Here is an 11,742-nt window from a genome sequence, read left to right on the forward strand (position 1 = left end):
CAATCGGGGAGCTGGCTGGAATCAGCGTGTTGTGTGTGCTTTTGACTGTTCTTTCAGTGTGTTTTGGTCGAGGATCTTGCGGTCTCTTCTCCATGGTTGGCTGATTCGCCCATGATCTATCCTTGTTTGAAGATGTGTTAACAAACTGTTGCTTTGCGGTGTAACTAACAGACTCTTGATTTCGCAGTATGATTGCTACATTTATCTGAACTCTTAATTGACATATCTACTTGATTCCAAACTTTATAGGGGACTTAAGCCAAACTCTGCACATTCTGCAGGTACTGCAGGTACGTGTGTTTACCTTGCTATTTTTGTTCTCAAATTTTAGACATTAACTTATTATTTTTATTAGTTTGTTGTGCAGTGTAGTATAAGAGGATATGGATCGAGACACCATTGTTATTTATTGGCATATTATCCATCTCATGCATCAACTGATTGAGCATAGTTAGATTGGCTGGACAAAAGAATGAGTAATTAAACATCAGCCATGTTAATATTTTTTATGTGTGTGTTTCATCGCATGCATACATACTTGCATTGCATTCAGTTCTTTCAATGCATCCAACATTTTTCTCCAAAAAATGTGTCCAACATTCCTATTATCAAAAAGTGTAGCCAAAAGTTTTTTGGTTTTCAGGAACAAAGAGGTGCCAAGCAATGTAGAACTGCACGCAAAAGCTCAAGTTGATGGGGAAATACGAGTTATGCATTTATACATCTAACACTCCCCCTCACGTGTCGCTCCCTCGGGCCTAAATGTTGACCGAAAGTGGGCTGCAATTTTTATTTTAAAATTGCTCCAGCCAGATCTTGAACTCAAGGTCTCTTCGTTCTAATGCCATATAAACTGTAACATGTGGGCAGGGTCGACTGAACGCAACAACTTTCATGGTCCTCAACTCATAAGTTTGCTCAGAAAATTATGATGGGTTGCTACTTCTACTGCAGGAGTACCTTCCATCTGTGTTGGATAAGCTTTGTATAAAAGTACCTCAGCAATACATTGAGCTACTTGCTCATGGTCTATATCATCATCAGTGCATGCTAGGACATTCTGAAGTGACAAACCTGTCATATGACTGAAGCATACCAGTGGAAGTAAACGACAACTCTAGATCTTCGGTCTTTCCTCATATTCTAGGTATCGGAGACTAGCCCACTTGAGAAAGAAGTAATATGCCTCATCTTCAGATAGTAGTATCAGGTTAGTACTCAAAAAATGGCCTCGATCCCAACAAGAGCGATGTTCATCACTTCAGCTGGGAACTTACGAAAATCCTTGTATTTGTCAGCAAGGAATTCCTTGGCTACACGTACTACACTTTAAACTTCAGCAACCATTAAAGAGGGTCATGGATGGTCTAGGTATAGAAATGCAAATTATGTGGTCATAGGCAGGCTTGTGAGCAACTGATTGTGCCTCATGCAAGCAAGAACCTCAAATTTATCAACAACCATCAATATGTCGAGCAGAAGAGTGGGCTCAATTGTTGTCAACTTCCCACTATACATGAATCTTAGAAGCTCCGTAAGAGCATTTTCCTCTGAATCAACAATCCTAATTCTTGGATGCGTCTCATCAGATTCCTTCATGCCATTAGTGAAAAGCTTTACAAAGAAAGGACTTCTTCCAGTGAGAATAAGCAAATTCATAAGAATGCTCTTTAGGATTAAAACTGGCCTGCCTGCCATTGTTGAGGAAGAGTCAATTGTATGTCCTTTATCAGCTTTCTCGTCGTTGTTGCTCACTAAGTCGGGGACAGATCCTCCTCCAGCAAGGACCTCTATTTGCAACGTCAAGTTGGAGAATTTCTCAGAGTCGAACGCACACGAGATGTGAGGCCTGAAGCCAGGCATCCATGCCTCCGCCGGCACAGCCGCGGTCATCATCACTTCCATGTTGTCCATGTGCTCTGGCTCTACCATCTCCAGAATAGGATGGATGCGCAGGGAGGGCGTAAAACCTGAGCTTGCCGAGGTTGAGGCGAGAGCGACCAGATCTGAATTTTTTCTACACCCACATACATATGCATTTATACGACAACAAGCAAAGCCTCATAAGAGGGATGATGCATTCATTGAGGAGAGAAATGCTACCCAAACATTGGTCATGAGGAAATTGCCAGCAAGATACCAAGAAGAGCTGTTGTTTGCCTGAATTTCAAAGAGAAGGCAATTGACTTATCTGAAGAAGCTTCATTTGTCAAAATCAAGGAAATTCAGACTAAAGAAGAAATAGATGCTATTAGGTTGACAAGAACATGAACTAAAGATAAGATATGCCGCAAGAAACTCCTCGATTTCATCCTACATGGTAGAGATGGTAATGTGCAACCATTTGATATGTCCCGGAGTGATGGTGTATCCATGACATCTCTTGTCATGCCCTTTGATGATGAGATGGAAAAGCACAGGAAAAATGTAATACAAAGTGTGAGGTTTGGGCAGATAAAGGGTTGGGCAATTTCTGGGTACAAAGAAGGCACTTCGATAAGATGAGGAATGCAGTTTTTCATAGACCGAGCTACCTGGTACCCCATATCCGTATCATTCAGTCTTGGATTACATACATGGGGATATGTGCAGACTTTTGAACAAGTACAGCTGCGTCAGGGCGATTAAAGGTAATACCGCTACTGTGCATGATGTGATGTGACATGCATGTGTCCTGACTTCTTAGACGAGACATGGTGGAGCCTTTTGTCTACAAGCTCTCTCACATGCGCTCTCTCTATCTGACAGAACACATTACTCCCTCCATTCCAAAATATAGCGCGTCCTCGGTTTCCGTGCTTCAACTTTGACCATTAATTTAATCAACAAGACAGACTGCGGCGGGCGAAAAAATTATACCAATAAATTCGTATTCAAAAAAAGTTTTTAATTATATAATTTTTGATCCCGCCGCAGTCGGTCTCGTGGGTTAAATTTATGGTCAAAGTTGAACCTCGAAAAGCGTGGGCGCGCTATATTTTGGAACGGAGGAAGTATTTTTCTTTCTCTATCTCCTCGCTCTCACAGCCTCTCTCTCCTCCCAAGATTTTCCCGTCCGCTTTCTCTAATGGAACACAGTAGCTGTTTTTTTCTATCTCTCTTGCATCTCTCACGTGGCAGGGAGAGAGAGGCTGTGAGAGAGGAGCGACAAATTGTTGTGTGTTTGTTTCTTAAAAAAATGTTGTGTTTCAGACGGGATAGGAGAGAAAAACTGTTGTGTTCCATATAGGAGTATGAGAGAGAGAGAGCGGCACGAGAGGCAGTGATGTGACCTGTGACTGTGAGGATACAGAGAAAATTGTTTCTTCCAATTAGAGAGTGCGCCTGTGAGAGTTGAGTGGGAAACCCACATGCGTGAAGAAACATGAGGCAGACAGCGCATGGTCCATGTCAAAAGGCTACAGTGGCAGAATCAGCAAAAAGTGACAGGATCTACAGGTGTAGAAAGAATACTGGAGTCAAAAACCTCATTTGAACGGCACGCATGCTGCAAATCTTCTGCCATAAGTCAGATGCAGTGCATGTGATCCTCTCAGCTGCACATATCACGAAGCAAATGGACGGTGTTGATAGCAGATACAGGGTAGCTCGTCCTAGCAAAGAACTTACTGTGAAGTGCTTGAGGACTTTCTTAATTGAATTAATTTTAAAGTGTCTGCACCACACTTGAAATTGGCCAATTTTTTTTTTTCATATTAACATATAGAAGACCTCGTAACTTTTATTCTTCTACATTTTCTGAGCATCAAGGTCAATACATTATTTATATATGTATGCAATATTTTTTAAGGAATGTATTGATCCTTCCCCCTTTGATAAATCTCTTTGAAACATTTCTTTCCAATATTTCCTTGCAATTGCATGTAGAGGTGGTCTAACCCCCATCCTATTATATGTTAGAAGACACCATAGTGGTGCATGACATTTGTAAGTTTTCTTACTTTCTAAAGATAAATATTTAACTCCATATGTTTTTGCCGGAAACCTCTCTATATATTACTATACTTTGAATATAATTAACATCATTCTCTAAAGAAGCATATCTGATGCTATTACATCTGGTAGCCGAGACATAATCATGATGGCTAGCTCTCATGGCCTTTTATTCTCAAGAAGGAATAAACTCCTTCATCCCGGTAATCTCCGCCATGGGAATACTTATATTAGTTAAAGGGAAATTTTCATAATGGCAATACATACACTAATTAATGGTATTCTTGTCCGATGTATGATTTTTGTGTAATCCTTTGATGCATGTGCCTTTTCAGGCTAGAGTAACCACACATTACATCTTCCCTTTGACTACACTTCAATCTGAATTTAGGGATGATGTGAAAGACTACTTTTTCAGTTATTTAAGACTCCACTTCTCCTGTAATCAACAAACGAATTAGTTGCTTTTGGAGTCCTTAGTGTGTGGAATTGATTTGGATGTTTAAATGTGTATCTACCGAATATGAAGTATAAATTTGTGATTATCATCATGGTATATCTAAGTCATAAATCTACTGATTGGGTGTGTACATATTTACTTGACAGTATATAGACCATTGTCAATCTACAAAACTCGCTTCTATTTATTATGCACAATAGTTAAAAGGGCACTTGATAGATGATATTTGAAAAATACATTACTATATTGTTGCCTACAGGTCTGAATTCCAACTGTTCGAAATATTTAGAATACTTCAGGGAAAACGGATTATTCAGTTAGATAACAATTTTGTTTTATACTGAAGAAATCGTTATATGTAGCCAATCTTTTGTACAACATAGTACTCTAGATAGCAATCTTTATTTTTGCATAGGCTGCGACATTATTCCAACCTAACAGACATATCTACCATGATATATTATAAACTATTAAACATGGTCTAAAGAAATACGAGAAAAATTTATGCTATGTGAAATATTAAGGAAATATTTAATGTTAGACAAGATTACATAATCAGAAACATATATGCATTGCCATTAAATTTACTTATTGAAACCACTGTTTGTGCTGAAGCTTCAGAAAAAGGTAGCAAAAAACATCTATGCCTATGGGTGATGACATATATTCTAAATTATTCATATAGTACCCGTGAAGCCTTTAGAATGTCCATGCATATGTGTATAAGACAATTATGTCTAGCGGTCAGTTTGGTCCAAACTATTGATGGAGCTGAAAATGTTTTTTTGTCTTGCAGATTCTACTTGAGTATAGACTTATGTACATTTGTAGGTAACTGATTTATCAATATGTATGTATCATTCTTCTATAATAGAAAGATATCTATAGGTTAATGGAAATTATAAATGAAGATCATTTGTGCTTATGTATGAGATATAAATAAATCATGTTTGATTTTCAGAGGAGTATTGATTAAACTCATTTGGGCTATAGTTTCCTATCTGCAAATGGACATGTTTTCAAATGTGTTGTAATCATTCTTCTATTATTCCCATACTAGATCTGGATAACTAGAGTACTGGAATTTTGATTTCTCTTCACTTCATATAGCACATAGTATGTCAATGTTGTCGCTATGTATAGCACATAGTATGTCAATGTTGTCACATAATTATATTTTCTAAATGAATGTTGTTTTTGTTGGTTATATTGTCCAACTAAAACAATATATCAGACCAAGCTTCTGTTTGGTATATAATTTTGACTTAATAACTAAAAAATCGCATATTTTCAATCCCCATAGAACACTATACTAATGTGCAAAAGTAAATGTTCATGCTTGATGTAAGGATTTCTTGATGTTCAATTACATACAAATAACACATATGTAAAAAAAATCTAGCGGCGCAATTGTGCGGGTAACACTGCTAGTTCAAGGTGACGATGGAGACGCTGGGAACTGAAATTGAAGATTTCTCTTTGACTCTTTATTGACCGCTGGATCTAGGTTGGAGGGCAGATAAGTCCCCAGAGTTAATTCATTTCAACCCGAGTCATTCTCAGATCTTTCTCTCTCAAAAAAAAGAAAAAAAGACATTGCCAGATCTCAGTTACTGGTAGCCTGTTTTATTTCCCCCCGACGCAGCCTCCTCTCGCTCGTCCCCTTTCTTTCTAGAGCGCCGTCGCCCCACCGCCGCACCGTCCGACGCGGCGTCGGTGCCCCCAGGACTCCCACCCATCGCCGCAGTCTCCGACCCTTCCTCCGACGTCCGACGACCCGGCGTCACTGCCTCCGCTGGTCACCGCATCCGGACTCCCGACCCGCCCTCGCTCCCTCCGTTCCTCGCCGCCGGATCCACGCCTGGTAACATGGAATTTCTTATTTGGTTGGTAAGGATGCTGCCTGTTGCTGCCCAAGAAGCCTGACGTTGAGAGCAGTTCGTCAATAAACAGGTACTTCTCCAGAACCCCGAAACCCGGCGAGACCAAGACAGAGCGCACGGACGGACGACCCCTGTTGCTACCGCCTCTCACCCTCGGTCCTCGACCCTCGCCCCGCGCGACCGACGCCCACAGCGTTAGCATGGTGACCGCAGAGGCCGCGATGGCGGTCCCGAGGGCTGCGCGCCCCTTCTTCCGTGGTGCCCATGACGGCCTCGCGTTCGCCGCAAATGCCGCGTTCCTCGCCGACGGATACTCCTTCTGCGCCGTCGGTCCTTCCGCGCTCAACGCCCCCTTGCCCGCAGGTGCGTTCCGCCTTACGCCCTTAGCCCTAGGGAGTATGTGTTTTCTAGTGTGAGCGTAAAGTAGCCTGCTAGTTAGGATTAGACGGACCCCATGTTTAGGACTCCTGTTGCATATCTGATGATGATTCTCGGGTTGAGTTCCCGAGTGGATAGATGTAGATCAATGGTTGGCGCAAGGTCAGTACGAGTTTCTTCTATTTGAGGCGTGGTTGATTTGGGAGATGTGTTCCTGAGTCAAACAGTATATAAAGGCTTAATTGTCAACTTAATTAAGTGAATCAGTCCCTTCCCTAGATTTATCATCTATGGTTTGATCTGAACTTAATAATTTATAGTGAAAAAATTCCTATTTCAGAACATTTAAATTTGCCTGTGTGACTGAACTTAATAATGCACTGTATGTTAATATGCTAAATTTCGTTAGATCTGTATTGAACCTCTGAATTCGGACTTGGATCACTGGATTATTATTCAATTCTTTGTATGCCACGGAGCTACATAAGTATTACTTGATCATTGCAGTGTCATATCTGTTCTATAATAAAATCGATCTCTATTACTATAATTAATACACCAGTTTTGAATTTCGAGTTACCACCCCACCTTCTGTTTTCCTGCCTAAAGATATAGCATGTCAATCATAGTTTTAAGTAGCGCGTTATCTCGGTGCTATTGTGTTTGCAGGGGCCTCGCGCTAAAGCTATGATCTTAATATCCACCATTGAATTTACAACCTCTGTTTATCTCTACCCTACATAAATCACATAGCCGCCGAATCGGACGGCCAAAGTCAGCTGGATTCACTCGGCTTTCCTGGTAGCATCTAGTTGTGTTTGCATAGATATGTATTTTGGCATATGAACTTCTGATTAGAATGTTTCTCTAATGGTCTAATTTAAGGTTCTGTTGTGCAGGACTCTTGGTTTTCTGTGGTGGTGAACTTTTTATCTGTCCTTGGTAGAGATTTGTAGGTTGAACCGGCCAGGTAAGTTTTTTGCCCCCACCCCTCCCCATCATTTTCTATGTTCACCCGTCTAGCTCCGCCATTGGAACCAGGTCCATGTATGAAAATACGTCAACAATTGTTGTTTTGCAGTGTAACCGCTAAACTCTTGAATCTGCAATTTGATTGCTACATTTATCTTTACTTCTAATTAATATATCTACTTTATTCTAAACTGTACAGGGGAATTATGCCAAAAACTCTCCACATTGTGCTGGTACTGCAAGTATGTACGTTTAACTTGCATTTTTTATTCCTAAATTTTAGATATAAATAACTTATTCATGGAAATACTTTAGTCTATGCAACATTGCATTTTCCATGTTATCAAATTACATGATCATAATATTATTATTTTTATAAGGTTGATGTGCGGTGTTGTATTTATTTGCGGAAAAACTTCCGATCTATTCATCTTCAACTATAGTAGTACAACAAACACTAAGAATAATAAAAATTACATCCAGATCCGTAGACCACCTAGCGACGACTACAAGCACCGAACCGAGCCGAAGGCGTGCCGCTGTCATCGTCCCTCCCTCGTCGGAACCGAGCAAAACTTTTTATAGTAGGCAGTCAGGAAGTCTTCGTGCTATGGCCCAATAGGACCATGGCAATAGAACATCAACCGCCACCGATGAAGAGTATCGTTGATCAGAAGAATCCAACCTGGAGACATAAGAAACATAGACAAACGACGACTAGATCCGAGCAAATCTACCAAAGAGAGATCTGCCGGAGATACACCTCCACATGCCCACCGGTGATGCTAAAAGTACCACCGAAACGGGGCCTAGGCGGGGAGAACCTTATTCCATCTTCAGGGAGCCGCCGCCATCTCGCCTTCCTAAGCAGGACACAAACCCTAACAAAACTAAAAGAAATATGAAAAACGGATCCCTCCCACCGGCAAGGGTCGGAATCCACTCCACTCCCATGGCCCTATGGCCACCGGAGATAAGGTGGACCGACTATAGTGCCGGCGGGAGGTAAAGGAACCCTAGTTTTTTTGTGCGGTGTAGTATAGGAGGCTATTGATTGTGACATCATTGCTATTTATTGATAAGTTTTCCATCTCATGCATTTAACTAATCATTCAGCAATATATTTTACAAGGCCACTATTTGCAGTAAGCGAGCATAATTAGATTGGGTGGCTCAAAGAATGAGTAGTTAAACGTCAACCATGTTAATAGTTTTATATATGTGATTCATTTGATGCATACATACTTGCATTACATTCACTTCTTTCAATCTGTCCAACAATTGTTTTTGCAAAAAATGTGTCCGACATTTTTATCGAAAAGTGTGTCCAACATTTTTCTGGCTTTCAGGAACAAAGAGGCACCATGAAAATCCTCATAAGAGGGATGATGAGATCATTGAGGAGAGCAATGTTACCACCAACATTACTCACGGGGACATAGCCAGCAAGAGACCAAAGAGAGGAGTTGCCCGTTCAAATTTCAAAGAGAATGCATTTGACTTATCGGAAGAAGATTCACTTGTCACAACCAAGGAAATCTGAACCGAGGAGGAAATAGAGGTTGTTAGGTTGACAAGAACAAGACCTGAAGATAAGAAATGCCACAAGAAACTCCTCCATTTCATCCTGCATGGTAAAGATGGTAATCTACAGCCGTTTGAATTGTCTCACGGTGATGGTGTCTCCATGATAGCCTTAATCATGCCCTTAGATGATGATGTGGAACATGACAGGAAAAAGGGCATACACTTTGTTAGATTTGAGTGCGTCATGGGCTAGTCAATTTCTGGCTATAAAGAAGGCACTACAATAATTTGGCTCACAACTAAACTAGCTGACTACGAATGTGTGAATCCCACAAGAAATCATAGGTCTCATTTTGACCTTTTCAGCCAGAAAGCTCATGTGTGTATTGAAGTTTACAACAAACTGGCTAGATCGGTCAGCGGAAATCTTTTGCTGAGCATGGAAGATTAGTTCGCTAGAGATAAAAGTGTTAGTCCAACTAGAGATATGTTGACATTAATTACCAAAAACACCTAGGGAGCACTTGTGCTTTCACCAAACTCTCCACATTCTGTTGGTACTGCAGGTATGTATGCTTACCTTGCTATTTTTGTTCCTAAATTTTAGATATTAATACCTTATTCATGGAAATGCTTTAGTTTATGCAACATTGCATTTTCCATGTTATCAAATTACACAGTCGTAATATTATTATTTTTATAAGTTTGATGTGCGGTGTCCTATTTTTTTTTTTCGGAAAAACTTCCGACCTATTCATCTTCAATTATGGTACAATGAACACTAAAGAATAATAAAAATTACACCCAGATTCGTAGACCACCTACCGACGACTACAAGCACTAAGCGAGCCGAAGGCGCGCCGCGGTCATCGCTCATCTCTTGCCGGAGCCGAGCAAAACTTTTTGTAGTAGACAGTCGGGAAGTCCTCGTGCTATGGCCCCATAGGACCACCGCAACAGAACAACAACCACCGCCGTTGAAGAGTAGCGTTGATCAGAAAAATCCAACCTGAAGACACAAGAACATACCCAAATGACGACCAGATCTGAGCAAATCCACCAAATGCAGATCTGCCGGAGACACACCTCCACACGCGCACCAGTGAGGCTAGAAGTACCGCCGGAATGGGACCTAGGCGGGGAGAACCTTATTCCATCTTCTGGAGCCGCCGCCATTTCTCCTTCCCGAGCAGGACACAAACCCTAACAAAACTCAAACAAATGTAAGAAAACGAAGCCCTCCAACCGGCAAGGGTCGGGATCCACTCCGCTCCCATGGCCCTAAGGCCACCGGACACGAGGCGTACCAACGGCGGCGGCGAGAGGCAAAGGAGCCCTAGCTTTTTGTGCGGTGTAGTGTATGAGGCTATTGATTGTGACATCACTGTTATTTATTGATAAGTTTGCCATTATGTGTAGTAAGCGAGCATAATTAGAATGGGTGGATCAAAGAATGAATAGTTAAACATCAACCGTGTTAATATTTTTTATGTATGGGGTTCATCTGATGCATACATATTTGCATTACATTCACTTCTTTCAATGTGTCCAACATTTCTTGTTGCAAAAAATTTGTCCGGCATTTTTTGTCAAAAAATGTGTCCAACATTTTTCTGGTTTTCAGGAACAAAGAGGCACCAAGCAAAACCTCATAAGAGGGATGATGAGATCATTGAGGAGAGCAATGTTACCACCAACATTATTCATGGGGACATTGCCAACAAGAGACCAAAGAGAGCAGTTGCCCGTTCGAATTTCAAGGAGAATGCGTTTGACTTATAGGAAGAAGATTCACTTGTCACAACCAAGGAAATCCGAACTGAGGAGGAAATAGGGGCTGTTAGGTTGCCAAGAACAGGACCTGAAGATAAGAAATGCCGCAAGAAACTCCTCCATTTCATCCTGCATGGTAAAGATGGTAATCTACAGCCGTTTGAAATGTCTCACAGTGATGGTGTCTCCATGACAGCCCTAATCATGCCCTTAGATGATGGTGTGGAAAAGGACATGAAAAAGGGCATACACTATGAGATTTTGGTGCATGATGGGGTAGTCAATTTCTGGCTATAAAGAAGGTAGTACAATAATTTGGCTCTCAACTTAACTAGCTGACTACGAATGTGTGAAGCCCACAAGAAATTATAGGTCTCATTTTGATCTTTTCAGCCAGAAAGCTCATGTATGTGTTGAAGTTTACAAGAAACTAGCTAGATCAGTCAGCGGGAATCCTTCGCTGAGCATGGAAGAGTAGCTCGCTAGTGCTGTTCGTTCCATCAATTCAAGCAAAAGCTTCAATGGAATGGAAAAGTGAGCAAGGAATTTTGATCTTCATCAGTGAGTTCATTCATAACCAGCTCACTAGACTGGATCATACAGCAAACAACGATGATGAGATGTTTTCCATGCAGCCAGTTCTTGTTGCCCTAAGAAATGAGTGTAAATCTAAAGTGAGATTCAGCAAGTCTGTATCTTTGGTATCAGGTGGAGTTCCTGAGGTGACACCTGATCGGGCCGCGAGGGGTGCTTGGCTCAACAACGCCAAAGGGCCATTATTCATGCCCTGGCAGAGCAGAGGGTCTCCCCCCCCCC

General features: G+C 41.3%; 1 pseudogene; it reads right to left on the reverse strand.

The window, feature by feature from the left end:
• Nucleotides 1–794: 794 nt before the first annotated feature.
• LOC119310350 lies at nucleotides 795–1,932 on the reverse strand (annotated as a pseudogene).
• Between the last annotated feature and the right edge of the window lie 9,810 nt (nucleotides 1,933–11,742).

The sequence above is a fragment of the Triticum dicoccoides genome, chromosome 5B (genome assembly GCF_002162155.2).
Source record: "Triticum dicoccoides isolate Atlit2015 ecotype Zavitan chromosome 5B, WEW_v2.0, whole genome shotgun sequence".
In the NCBI taxonomy this organism is placed as follows: Eukaryota; Viridiplantae; Streptophyta; class Magnoliopsida; order Poales; family Poaceae; genus Triticum; species Triticum dicoccoides.